This window comes from Macrotis lagotis, chromosome 2, assembly GCF_037893015.1.
Source record: "Macrotis lagotis isolate mMagLag1 chromosome 2, bilby.v1.9.chrom.fasta, whole genome shotgun sequence".
In the NCBI taxonomy this organism is placed as follows: Eukaryota; Metazoa; Chordata; class Mammalia; order Peramelemorphia; family Peramelidae; genus Macrotis; species Macrotis lagotis.
Genome location: NC_133659.1, coordinates 24,183,141 through 24,195,177, shown reverse-complemented (window position 1 = coordinate 24,195,177; position 12,037 = coordinate 24,183,141). Strand labels below are relative to the sequence as shown.

At 44.9% G+C, this 12,037-nt stretch overlaps 1 protein-coding gene across 8 annotated transcripts in view; it reads left to right on the top strand.

Moving 5' to 3' along the window:
• Positions 1–12,037, top strand: part of ACOT11 (acyl-CoA thioesterase 11) — an 83,729-nt gene that overhangs the window by 17,327 nt on the left and 54,365 nt on the right. For 2 of the 8 annotated variants that reach the window (XM_074221358.1, XM_074221357.1), the window contains exons 2-3: positions 5,646–5,776; positions 6,278–6,682. The exons of 3 other annotated variants lie outside the window; for them this stretch is intronic. The gene's annotated coding sequence lies outside the window, so the exon portion shown is untranslated. Of the gene's footprint in view, positions 1–3,962; positions 5,777–5,798; positions 6,683–12,037 lie in introns of those variants that run through there. 3 more of the 8 variants (XM_074221356.1, XM_074221360.1, XM_074221361.1) reach the window with 3 other exon arrangements.

Here is a 12,037-nt window from a genome sequence, read left to right as displayed (position 1 = left end):
AACCTTCCATTTAGATATTCAGAGAAAAAGCTCAGAGAAAGGAACAGTGACCCTCATGGTCATATAACCAGTAAGGTGAGAACCCACGTTTCCTTCTTAGTAGACCCACAATTTAGTAAAGGAGATGAGACGGGGGCACCAATAATCTCAGTATCAACCATTTGGTCTCAGCAAACCTTAGAATGTGGCAAGGGCTCCAAAGAGTTGGAAATTTATGAATAGTAAGGATGGCAACCTTTAAGGTTTGTAAAGTGTTTTACAAATATCATTTCTTAGACTTTGTCTTTTCAATAATACAGCAGTCAAAATCAATTCTTTTTTTTTTTCAAAAACAATTCTAAAAGACTTGTGATAGAAAATATTTTCCATATCCAGAGAAAACTATGGTGTCTGAATGCAGGCCAAAGCTTACTATGTGTCCTTTCTAAAATTTGGTTTCTTGAGTTTATTTCTCATTGTTTTTGCTTTTGTTCTGATTATTCTTTCACAACCTGACTAGTATGGAAATATATTTCACATGATAGTACCTGTATAATATATCAGATTACTTGCAGTCAAAGGGAGGGAAGAGGGAAGAGAAAGAGGAAGAGAAATGTGGAACCCCAAATCTTACAAAAAATGAATGTTGTAAGCTATCTTGTAATTGGAAGAAAAGAAAATGTCTGATACGCATAACAACTCTGAGAAGTGAATACTATTATTTTCTCCATTTTACAGTTGAGGAAACTAAGACAGAGGTTAAAAGTCAAACCACTAGTATTTGAACTCAAGTCCTTCTGACTCTGCTCTGCCAGCTTGTTGCTCCAGGGTGCCACTTTTTTTTTTGACTTGTTTTTTTTTAAATTTTTGCAAGGCATGCGGGGTGGCTAGGTGGTGTAGTGGATAAAGCGCCGGCCTTGGAGTCAGGAGTGCCTGGGTTCAGGTCCTGTCTCAGACACTTAGTAATTGCCTAGCTGTGTGGCCTTGGGCAAGCCACTAAGCCCTGTTTGCCTTGCAAAAACCTAAAAAAAATTTTTTTTTGCAAGGCAAATGGGGTTAAGTGACTTGCCCAAGGTCACATAGTGAGGTAATTGCCACAAGTCAGAGGTTGGATTTGAACTCAGGACCTCCTGACTCCAGTGCTGGTGCTCTAATCACTGAGCCACCTAGCTGCCCAAGGGTGCCACTTTTTTTTTTTTACTTTTTTTGCAAGGCAATGGGGTTAAGTGGCTTGCCCCAGGCCACACAGCTAGGTCATTATTAAGTGTCTGAGGCTGGATTTGAACTCAGGTACTCCTGACTCCAAGGCCAGTGCTCTATCCACTGCACCACCTAGCTGCCCCAAGGGTGCCACTTCTTCTTCTTCTTCTTCTTCTTCTTCTTCTTCTTCTTCTTCTTCTTCTTCTTCTTCTTCTTCTTCTTTCTTTAGATTTTTTTCCAAGGCAATGGGGTTAAGTGGCTTGCCCAAGGCCACACGGCTAGGTAATTATTAAGTGTCTGAGGTTGGATTTGAACCCAGGTACTCCTGACTCCAAGGTCGGTGCTCTATTCACTGTGCCACCTAGCCATCTCCTAGGGTGCCACTTCTTAAAGAGTGATAAGATCTGGCTTGTGTTTTAAGAATATTCTTTTGCCACTGGTGTGGAGGGTGGATTACAATCAAGGAGCCCCATTAGGAGGTGGCTGCAGTACACACTAGAGGAGAAATGATAGGGGGCTGAAGTAGATTGTTATGGTGACAATAGGAAGAAGGGGAGGAATGAGAGAGGTAATAAGAAAAATGAATGCTAAGACTTAATTGTTTATTGGATATGGGGATGAAAGGGAGAAAAGAATCAGGAAGAACTCCCAGATGGCAAGCCTTCATTATTTACAAGAAGGTGGTGCTCTCAGTAAAAACAAAGACGTTTGGAGGAAGGGTGGGTTTAGTGGAAAAGATGATTAATTCCATTGTAGACACTTTGAATTTGAGATGGGACATGCAGATGGAAGCATCAACTAGACAGCTGGAGATGTGGAATGCAGAAGGCTGGATGGATGATTTGGAATCATTTTCATAAAGAAGATAGCTGAAGGCTGATAAGTTCACCAAGAAAAGAAGGAAGAGTTCAAGACTTAACCCTGGGGTACACCCTACACATGGAGGGTTGGGGTAGTCCATACTATTGCTGTGGCCTGAGCATGATATGTTGACTTGCCCATGAATTAGACTTCAATGAGGTAGAGCAGTTTGTAAGCCTCACTCTCTCTTCCAGAGACATCAAGGTCCAGAGATGAGTCAAGATGGCTGGAAATGACTTGGAATACAGTGGGTAACCTTGACTTTTCTAAATTAAGGTCTTTCCCAGGTCTCAGTTTATCTAAGGCAACACCCATTCAATGGCTAAGGGCTAGGTAAGAATTGAGACAAAACGTGGCCTAGCTGACCATCACAAAAATGTTATCGATCATGAACCTGGAAAGGAGACCAAAATGGAGTGAGAACATTGTCCTGAAAACCTAGGGAAAGGTGGCCAACAGCCAAAGTCTGTGAAGAGGTCCAGAGAGAAGTCTGAGAAAAGACCATTGTAGCCACAAATAGGTCACTGGGGACCCTGGAGAACAGGGATGGGAAGAGAAGCCAGATGAGGAGGTATTGAGGAATAAGTGGGAGATGGGAAATGGGAATACTTAACATCTGCCTTTGAAATGTTCAGTATTAGTTATATCCTTTGATTTGATCAAATTCCTTGGGGATCTCTCTGGGACCCCAGTTTGGTCTCTGTAAATTGAGAATAATAAAATTTGCCTGGAGAAACTGAGACGGAAACCTTAGCTTAACTTTATTTTATTGTTTTGAGATTTCCCAAGAATAAAACTCTGGGTTGAAGGCAGTGAGCCCTTTTGAGACACTGACCCTTTGAAGGCCTTCAGAACTGAAACCAGAAGCCTGAGGCAGGCATGGGGCAAGGCTTGGTTGTGTCTCTAATGTTAGTGGCTTTCCTGGCTTCTTTGATGGGCCAAGGCAGTCACTACTTTCCGATGGAATTATTCTAGAATCTTCAGAAACCTCCAACTTTTCTCATCTCTGTACTAATCTGTCATATAGGAGACAATGATATCCCAAACCCTTCTCCTGTCTTCTCATCCTCCTCCTCCTCAGTCCTGCTTTACATTTACCCCCCACTAATTTGCCCACGGATTCTCCCACATTTTCTAAAGCTGGGGTCTATGGTGACCAAACTCATCTTTATCCTGTTTCTCCTTCACTGATCTCCACTGAGACTTGGCTCCCCCCAACCACCAAAACTCTATGGAGGTCTGTGACCTCCTCCCCATGGAAGGCTGCCCCTTCACCCTTCTCCCCTACCCCTTTTTGGCATTGGAGGGAGGGTGGGCTCCCAAGGCCTCCCTCTTTCCTACTTTCCCCCTCCTCCTTTCACTCTTCTCTGAAAGTCAAGCAGTCACAAAACATCAATTAAACCCCTACCATGTGCCAGAAACCATTCCAAGTGCAGGAGATATAAAGAAAGGCAAAGGCAATCCCTGGAGGAGCTCACAATCTAAAGGGGAAGACAACATGCAAATAATATGTATAAACAAAGCATCTTATGAAGGATTTGGAAATAATCAATTGAAGGAAGGCACTAGAATTGAGAGCAATCGGGAGAGGCTTCATATGGAGAGTGGGATTTTACCTGGGACCTGAGGGAAGCCAGGAGGGGGTGATGGGGGGGCATTCTAGGCCTGGAGGGCAGCTGGGGAAAATTCATGGAGTTTGGAGATGGAATGTCCTGTGGAAGGAAAACCAAAGAAGCCAGGACCACTGATTTGGGGAGGGGGAATAAGAGAGAGACAGTAGGGAGGGGGGAAGAAGTGGACAAAGAGAGAGTGGAAGAGAAAGGGAGAGAAGGGGGGGGGAGAGAGAGAGAGAGAGAGAGAGAGAGAGAGAGAGAGAGAGAGAGAGAGAGAGAGAGAATAGATACATAGAGAATGGAGCAATGAGTGGATGGGTGACTGCATATATCCACATATATGAATGTTTTTATCTATATGAGTATATATCTATATATAAATATATGGAAAGTTAGAGATGGATACATAGAGAGATGCATGGATGAATGTGCGTGTGCGTGTGCGTGTGCATGTGAGTGTGTGTGTGTGTGTGTATGTGTGTGTGTGTGTGTATAAAGGTGTAGGAACACTGGAAAGGTAGGGAGAGGCCAAGTTGTAAAGGGGAGCTTTAAATGCCAAACAGGATTTTCTGTTGGGTCCTGGAGGTGGTCTGGAACCACTGATAATGTCATCAGACCTAGGCTTACTTTATCCTTGATCCAGCTCTTGGTGGTTGGGGTATCCTGGCCCCCAGGTCCTTGTCTCTTTTTTTTTTTTTTAAAGATTTTTCAAGGCAATGGGGTTAAATGACTTGCCCAAGGCCACACAGCTAGGTCATTATTAAGTGTCTGAGGTCGGATTGAACTCAGGTCCTCCTGACTCCAGGGCCGATGCTCTATCCACTTTGCCACCTAGCTGCTCCATTTGTCTCTCCTTTTTCAAGGAGCCTAGGATCTATTCTTTCCCTCTTCCCCAGATCCCAAACTCTTGGAAAACCATGGCAATTCCCATCTTGGGAATGTTCCCCTCTGAAGGGAAGTTAGATTAGATCAGGGGATTAGATTAGAGATCTCGGGGGTCCCTTCAGAATAAGTCAGTCAACAAATGTTGGCTGTGGGCCGCACTCTACACTGGAGAGACAAAGAAGGGGCAGTCCTCCATCTTCACCCTCTCCAAAGTCACAGCTTAATGGAGGAGACACATCCAGTGTTTTCTATTTGTTTCGTCCAGATGTACATGAGAGTGTGCTAATCTGTCCAAACAGAGGATAAATCCTTGCGGGCAGGGACCGAAGCCTGGCTTGTCTCTTAGCTCAATGACTCAGAAGAGGCATTGTTGCATTTCTGTGGAACCTTGGCTTGGGAGGGTGGGCAGCAGGCGGGCCTGTGGTCTTAGAGCCTTGGTCTTGTTCTTTCTCAGTCTGTGATTACCCCTTGCCTCACCTGACATGACTCAGTGGGTTGGATGACCTAGAATGCCCCTTCCAGCTTGAACGTGTTTCCATTGGCCCATTCCATGTGGCCCTGGCCCCCGTCCGGACACACACACAGTGTGACTGGACTGGAGGAGAGAAGAGTTCTTTCTCCCAGGTGATTTTGGCCTTCTCCCTCAGTCTCCCACAACTGTCTGCTGCTCTCCTTGGCCTGGGATGACCCCAGGGTAGTTGCTGGGGAACAGTTACCTCCCCTCTTCTCTGGGTCTTATGGCTCATAGAACCCTAGGGGACAGAACGTCCTGCCAGGCTGGTCACTGGCCAGGGTCTTGGGCCAGAAACCTCCTGCCTCCCCTTCTCCCCCGCCCCCAACTCCAAAGGCCTCATTTCTGCCTGTGGTGCTGGGACAGATGAGTTCATCTAAGGCAGAAAAGACCCCTCCCTGGGAGAAGGGAAGGGGCTGAGCCAGGAGATCTGGGTTTTAGTTCGAATTAATAATTGGTCCCTTTAACTAGGTATTTTGTGAGTCAGTGAATAATAATAGCTGACATTTCTAGAGGGTTTTTAATTTTTTTGCAAAGAGCTTTGCATTCATTAATTCATCAGAAGCTCATCAGATCTTGTTATCCCCATTTTACAGAAGATGAAACTGAGAGGGGAGGGAAGAAGTGACTTGTCCAAAGTCACACAAAGAGTCCTTGGGGCACAGCTGGGATTTGAACCAGGGCTTCTGACTCCCGGGCCAGCAATCCAACCAATTCCTGAATCAGGGTGAGTAGGAGAGCAGGAGGGCCATCCAAGTTCTAATAGCAATTGTATTAAAATTTCATTCAGTGAGCATTTATTTATTGTCAAATAAATTTTGGAGACATTGTTTTTTCATTACTGACATTTTCTACTCTCTCTATATCCCTTCCTCTTTTCTCTCCCAGAGAGTCATCCCTTAATAACAAAAGACTTACAGGTTTATAAAATCTTAGAAGAAAGAATAAAAAAAAGGAAGAAAACAGTTCAATAAAACAAATCAACATACTAAAAAAAATCTGGGTTCATATGCCACATTCCAGACCCATAGTCCCCCACCTGTACAAAGAAGCAGGAGGAGGTATCTTCTTATAGTACTTTTCTGTGACCAAGCTTGGGAAAATGGTTAAAATTAAAACAATCCCTGGAAACATCCCTATCCTCATCCTCATTCTCACCCAACCCCCTTTTCTTCCTCACAACAACTTTCCAAGTGAGTGTGCATGTGTTACTGTGCTCATTTTACAGACTGGGAAACTGAAGCCCAAAGCAGGGAAATGCTTTGCCCAATGCCATCCAGCTCAGAAGGTTTGGAATCAGATCTCCAAGCAACAATTCTGACTCAGATTCTAGCCTCTTTATTTCAAACCCTGACTGTAGGAAAGCTTGAAATCTCCCCTCCCATCTTCTTCCTGGGAGAGGCCCCTGCCAGGAAGGTGGAGCAGAGCTTCCGCAGGGGGAGGGACCAGGCTTCCAATCCTTTTGCCTAGGGTGACCTGGACACCTGGGTGAACCTTTGATCAGGCCCAAAGCCAGAACAACATGGCCGCAGTTCTTGGACTATGACTTTGCTGTGGCCTGGCTTGGAGTAGGGGCCCCAGGCCTGGGTCCCTGCCTTCCCCGGGTTGGTGAGTTGAGAAGCAGTGATACCAGGTGGGTTAGAAGATGACTTTTTCTTCCCACCTGTGCTCAGGCCTTCCTCCTGTTCTAGAAGGCTGTCAAGGACATTTCTGGAAAGAGTCTTTGGCTGGGAGCCAGGGGAAGTGGGGCCACTTAGGACCGGGGTGACCTTGCACAAATGACCTTAACTCTCAGAGCCTCAATTTCCTCATCTGGAAAATGGCCTGGATTTGATGATCTCTAAGAATCTTTCTAACATTAAGGCCATGGGGTGTGTGTGTGTGTGTGTGTGTGTGTGTGTGTGTATGCTCTTAGTGGGAGGAGTTGGTTCAGAGGATCTTTCCACATTTGTGACCTGGAAGGGCACCCCAGATTCCAGTCCTTGGGTTCAGTCCCTGGGCACTGCCAGACCCACGATGATGCCAGACTCTTGGTCAGAGGCTACTACTTTTTTTTCACAGAGATACCCTGAAGGGTCAGAAAGAATTTGGAGTCTTCTAGGGGAAGGAGGAAGCCTTTGTCTTAGAATCCACTTCCTTCAGGAAGTCCTCCCTGCTTGTGTCACCTCTTATAACCTGGTGCCCAGGGCCTTGGAGTCAACATAAGCTGGGTGACTTGCTACTGGTGTGACCCTGGGTGACTTGATTTACCTTTCTGTGCCTCAGTATCCTCATCTGTAAAATGAGGGGGATTGGTCAGGATAGTCTTTAAGGTCCCCCTCCCTCTCTATCTCAACCATCTTCTTTATAGATGGAGGACTCAGCTTCAGGACCACCCAATCTGCTAATTAATGTTGTATTCCCTGGTGATACCTTTGGGGTTCTTTCTGTATGTGCTAATTTGGGTCTTGAGCTGTTGTAAATTCCTAGAGGGGAGGGTCCTGTCTTAGACTTTAGGTGAAACACCCACCTTCCTATTAGATTAGAAAGGGGGGAGGGGTCCCAACCAGAGCCTCTTGTGTTCTAAGGTCCTTAGATGTCTCTTCCTCAATGTCAGTCATGTGGTAAGGGAACTTAAGATGTGCTCTGGAACTGGAAAGAATGATAGAACATCGAACCCATGAGATGGAAGGAACCTGACAGGGAAAAGGGCTGTATTTGGAGCGAGATGTGGATTCAAATCCTTCCTGGATAAAGTAGCAGGTGCTACAGTGAACAGAGTGCTGGGTGTGGAATCTGGAAGGTCTGAGTTCAAATCCAGCCTCAGATACTTGCTAATTGTGTGGCCTTGGGTGAGTCACTTAATGGCTTTCTGCCTCAGATTCAACTGTAAAGAGTGTGTGTGTGTGTACCATAATGACAGCTACCTCACAGGATTGTTATGAGACTTCAATGTTTGTAAGGTGCAGATACTTAGCAACCTCTCTCTCTGACCTTAACCTCTCTGGCCCTCAGTTTCCTCCTTTGTAAGAAGAGAAGGTTGGACTAGACAGTCTTCAGGTCCCTGCCTTGCTCCAAATCTATGATCCAATCCTCTCTTCTTAGAGAGGAGGACATGTGGGCCCAGAGAGGGGAAGGGTCTTACCCAAGGGGTCGAAGAACTGAGGCTAGGAACTAGGATCCTATTTTAGTGATGGATGATCCAGAGATCAGCCTGCCCTGACCAGTTGCAATGGTTTTTTTATGGAGAGGAAACAGGTGGGGCCTGGATTGCAGCCCAGGGAGGTAGGTCTCCAGGCTAGATGGCATGGATAATATTCTGATGGGAGATTTCTTGGGGTAGTAGGGATCTGTGGCAGGTGCTGGGAAGAGGAGGATCTGGCATGAGAGGCAAGGAGGAGCCCTGCATTAAAGAGTTCCTTGTGCCCTACCCCTGAAGCTCTCCCTTGCCCCTACCTGCCCCTTGGCTGCTGCCTACTGTAGTTTCTACCTGGGCAGGAAATCAAAGAATTACCCAACTTCTTTCCGCTCCTAAGTGCTTGTGATCTTAGGAGGCTGATGGGCTGCTTAGTTCTGGGGCTATGGAAATGTACTCAGTGGCTGGACACTCAGAAAGGTGCAATGACCTTGGTCTTTCCTCATTTTACTTTCTTTTTCCCTCTCTTTTCTTTCCTTCCTTCCTTCCTTCCTTCCTTCCTTCCTTCCTTCCTTCCTTCCTTCCTCCCTCCCTCCCTTCCTTCCTTCCTTCTTTCCTTCTCTCTCTCTCTCTCTCTCTCTCTCATCTATCATCCCCCTTTTTCTTTCCCTCTCACATCCTTTCCTCTCTCTTCCCTTTTCTGTCTCTACTCTCTTTGCCTTCTCTTTCTCTTCTTTCTTTCCTTCTCTTCTCTTTTTCTCTTCTTATTCCCATTCACTCTTTCTCCTTTTTCTTCTTTCTCTTGTGGTACTTTCCTTTCTCCCCTTTCTCTCCATGTATGTCTCTTCTTTCCTTTCTTTCTCATCCCCCTTGTTCTTTCTCTCTGTCTCTGTTCTTTCCCCCCTTTTTCCTCTCCTGTAAACCTTCTCATCTTCTTGGCAGGTTCCCCTTCCCACCTTGTGGGTTATTAGCCCCAGAACAGAGTCTGTGATGATGACAAATGATATATTTGACTTTTAAGGTGCTTTTAAAAAACCCCTCCCCCAACCTCTGCTCCCCTGGCCCAGAAGTGGGTCACTTGCGGGGTGATGGTGAGCAGGCTGCCATGGAGAGGTAATGCATCTGGTTGCCATGGGGACCCAGAGGCAGCATCCGTCAACAGCCTTAAAAATTTGACAGCTGAGTGAGACTGAAGATTTTTAATGAGGCCAGACACTTAGTTCCTTTCAGTCCCCTAATATTCTAAAAATACTCCATCCATCTTGTTAATATTTCCAGGGTCTCCAGGGTGTAAATTAATGTGGATAACTGAGGCACGGCCCTTGGGGGGTTTGACACCTGAGAGCTTTGTCTGAGAGGGTGGTGCTGCCAGTGGGTGGGCTGGCACACCACAGGGGCACCAGCCTTAGCCCTGTGGCACATCTCTCTCATCAGCCAGCTCTCCTGCCCCCCCCCCCCCATGAAGCCAGCCTGCCTTCTTGGAGGGGACCAGGGAAGAGAGGAAGAAAGGAATCAGAGCAGAGGTGGAGAGAAAGGGGGGGGGAGAATAGAGGAGAAAGAAAAGAAAGGGAAGAAAGGAGAGGAAGAGGGAGAGAATAGGAGAGATAGAAAAGGAAAGGGGAGAAGGGAATGAAGAGGGAGAGAGAGAAAAGGAAGAAAGAGAGAACAAGGATAAAAGACATCATTATATTTAAGGCTATAGAAGGGAAGGAAAGAAAGATAATCTAATCCAAGTCCCTTGTTTATTGATGAGGAAACAGACACAGAGAAGGAAAGGGACTTGCCCACAGTCAGTAATGGATAGGAAAAGCAAATGGGAAAAAATAATTCCAAGTGGGAACCTGGATTCTCCTTCCCACCTAAGTAAGATTCCCTTCCAGCCAAGGCTGGTTCCCCCCCCCCCCCATTCCTTCTTCTTCTCTTTAACTTCCCTGGCAGAGAAATGTTAGGCATGATCAATGAGTTGATTTGTTTTGCTTAATGGCTTGTTTTTAGGTACTTGGTCTATCCTTAGAGAGGAACTCTACTTCTGCCCCCCACCCAGAGTGTAAACTCAGGAAGGGTAGGAGATGTCTCACTTGGCTGAGTATGCTCCTGGTCCCCAGTGGTCTTGTTATTGGAGATGGTTCTTTTTGTGTGAGGGATAGTCATTGAGAAGAAGGTGAAAAGGAGAGGAGAAGAGAGAAGGGAGAGAGGAGAAGAATCTAAATGAGAAGGGGGTAGAAAGGAAAGAGTGAAAAATTAAAAGAGGGAAACAGAACAACACTGGTTATTTATGAAGCCTTCATTGCACTGTTTGGTTGAGTCACTGGATCAGAAAGTTTTCCCCACTGTGCTAGTCTTGGAAGATTCAAAAATAAAAAAAAGGAATTAACCCCTGCCCTCAAGGAGCTCTCATTCTGTTGGGAGAGGCAGCAAATTCACATCAAAGTCTAGAGAGGGAAAAATAAAGTTATAAACCTTGCTGAGCACCAGGCAGCATCTTAATCACTAAGGGTTAAGGAAACACAGGAAGAAAAAAGGCAACAACAAAGCCCAGAGTCCCTGCCCTCAAGGGGCTCCCATTCTGATGGAGGAGACAGAATTCAAGATACCAAGTGCACACAAGATTAGAACTTGATAATGAGATGTAACTACAGTTATGAGATAATCTACTAATAATATAATATAATATATTCATTCTAATACATTATATTCCTTAATATTGTATTATATATTTATAATCTATATAATATAGATTATAATAAATTGTAATAAATAACAAGTGATTGTGCTATTATTTTATTATTTATTTTATATATGCTAAATGTAACACAATATTAAGGAATGGAATATATTAGAATACAAAGTATTTAATCACAATATACCATTTTGCATAATAATATCTGACATAAAATGACATACAGTATATAAATAATTCTAATAAGATATAACAAGATATAACCACAGAGTAGTTAGAAGGGTTTTTTTTTATTTTTGCAAGGCAATAGGGTTAAGTGACTTGCTCAAGGCCATACAGCTAGGTAATTATTAAGTGTCTGAGGTTGAATTTGAACTCAGGTTCTCCTGAGTCCTGCTCTATCCACTGCGCCACCTAGCCACCACAGTTAGAAGATTATTTCAGAGAGAAGGCAGTAACTATGGGCTATGCCTGTGATTTCACTGGCATAGGAGGTGTCCTGATGAGGACCTTCCTCTATCCAATGAAAAATAATATTTTTTCTGCAGATTTGTTTTAAAGTAGTTCCCTAGAACTATTGTGACTTGTCCAGAATCTCCTCACTGGTGTCAGCCAGAGTTGGGATTTGAATCTGGGTCTTCCAGTCACAAGCTTCCCCTACCTCCACTCCAGTCCATCATCCTTGACTCAACTGTCAGAGTGATTTTCCTAAATTTTCCTAAGGTCAGATCTCAGTTACTTCCGTGCTCAGTAACCCCCAGTGGCTCCCTATCATCACCAGGATTAAATCTAGAACCCTCTGCTTGGAGTGTGACTATTCCTTGTCCCCTCCACTTACTTTTCCATTCTACACCCATCTACCTGTTGCTTCTGATATATTCCTTCACCTTTCAGCTCTGGGCATTTCCTCTGATTATCCCTCTTCAACTCTGCTTCCTTGAGTTCCCTGGCTTCCTTCAAACCCTAATTCAAATCACTTCTACAGGAAGCCTTCCCTAACTTCTCTTAATTCTGGTGCCTTTCCTTCTATGGATTATTCCCAATTTATGTTGTCTATCACTCCTTTGTCCTGGGTTATTTGCATGTGGTCTCCCCCATTAGACTGTGACATCCTTGAGAGCCATGTTGCTTTGCCTGGATCCACACCTCTCAGTCCAGGCCCTGGCACCGAATGCCAATTAGATGTTTATTGA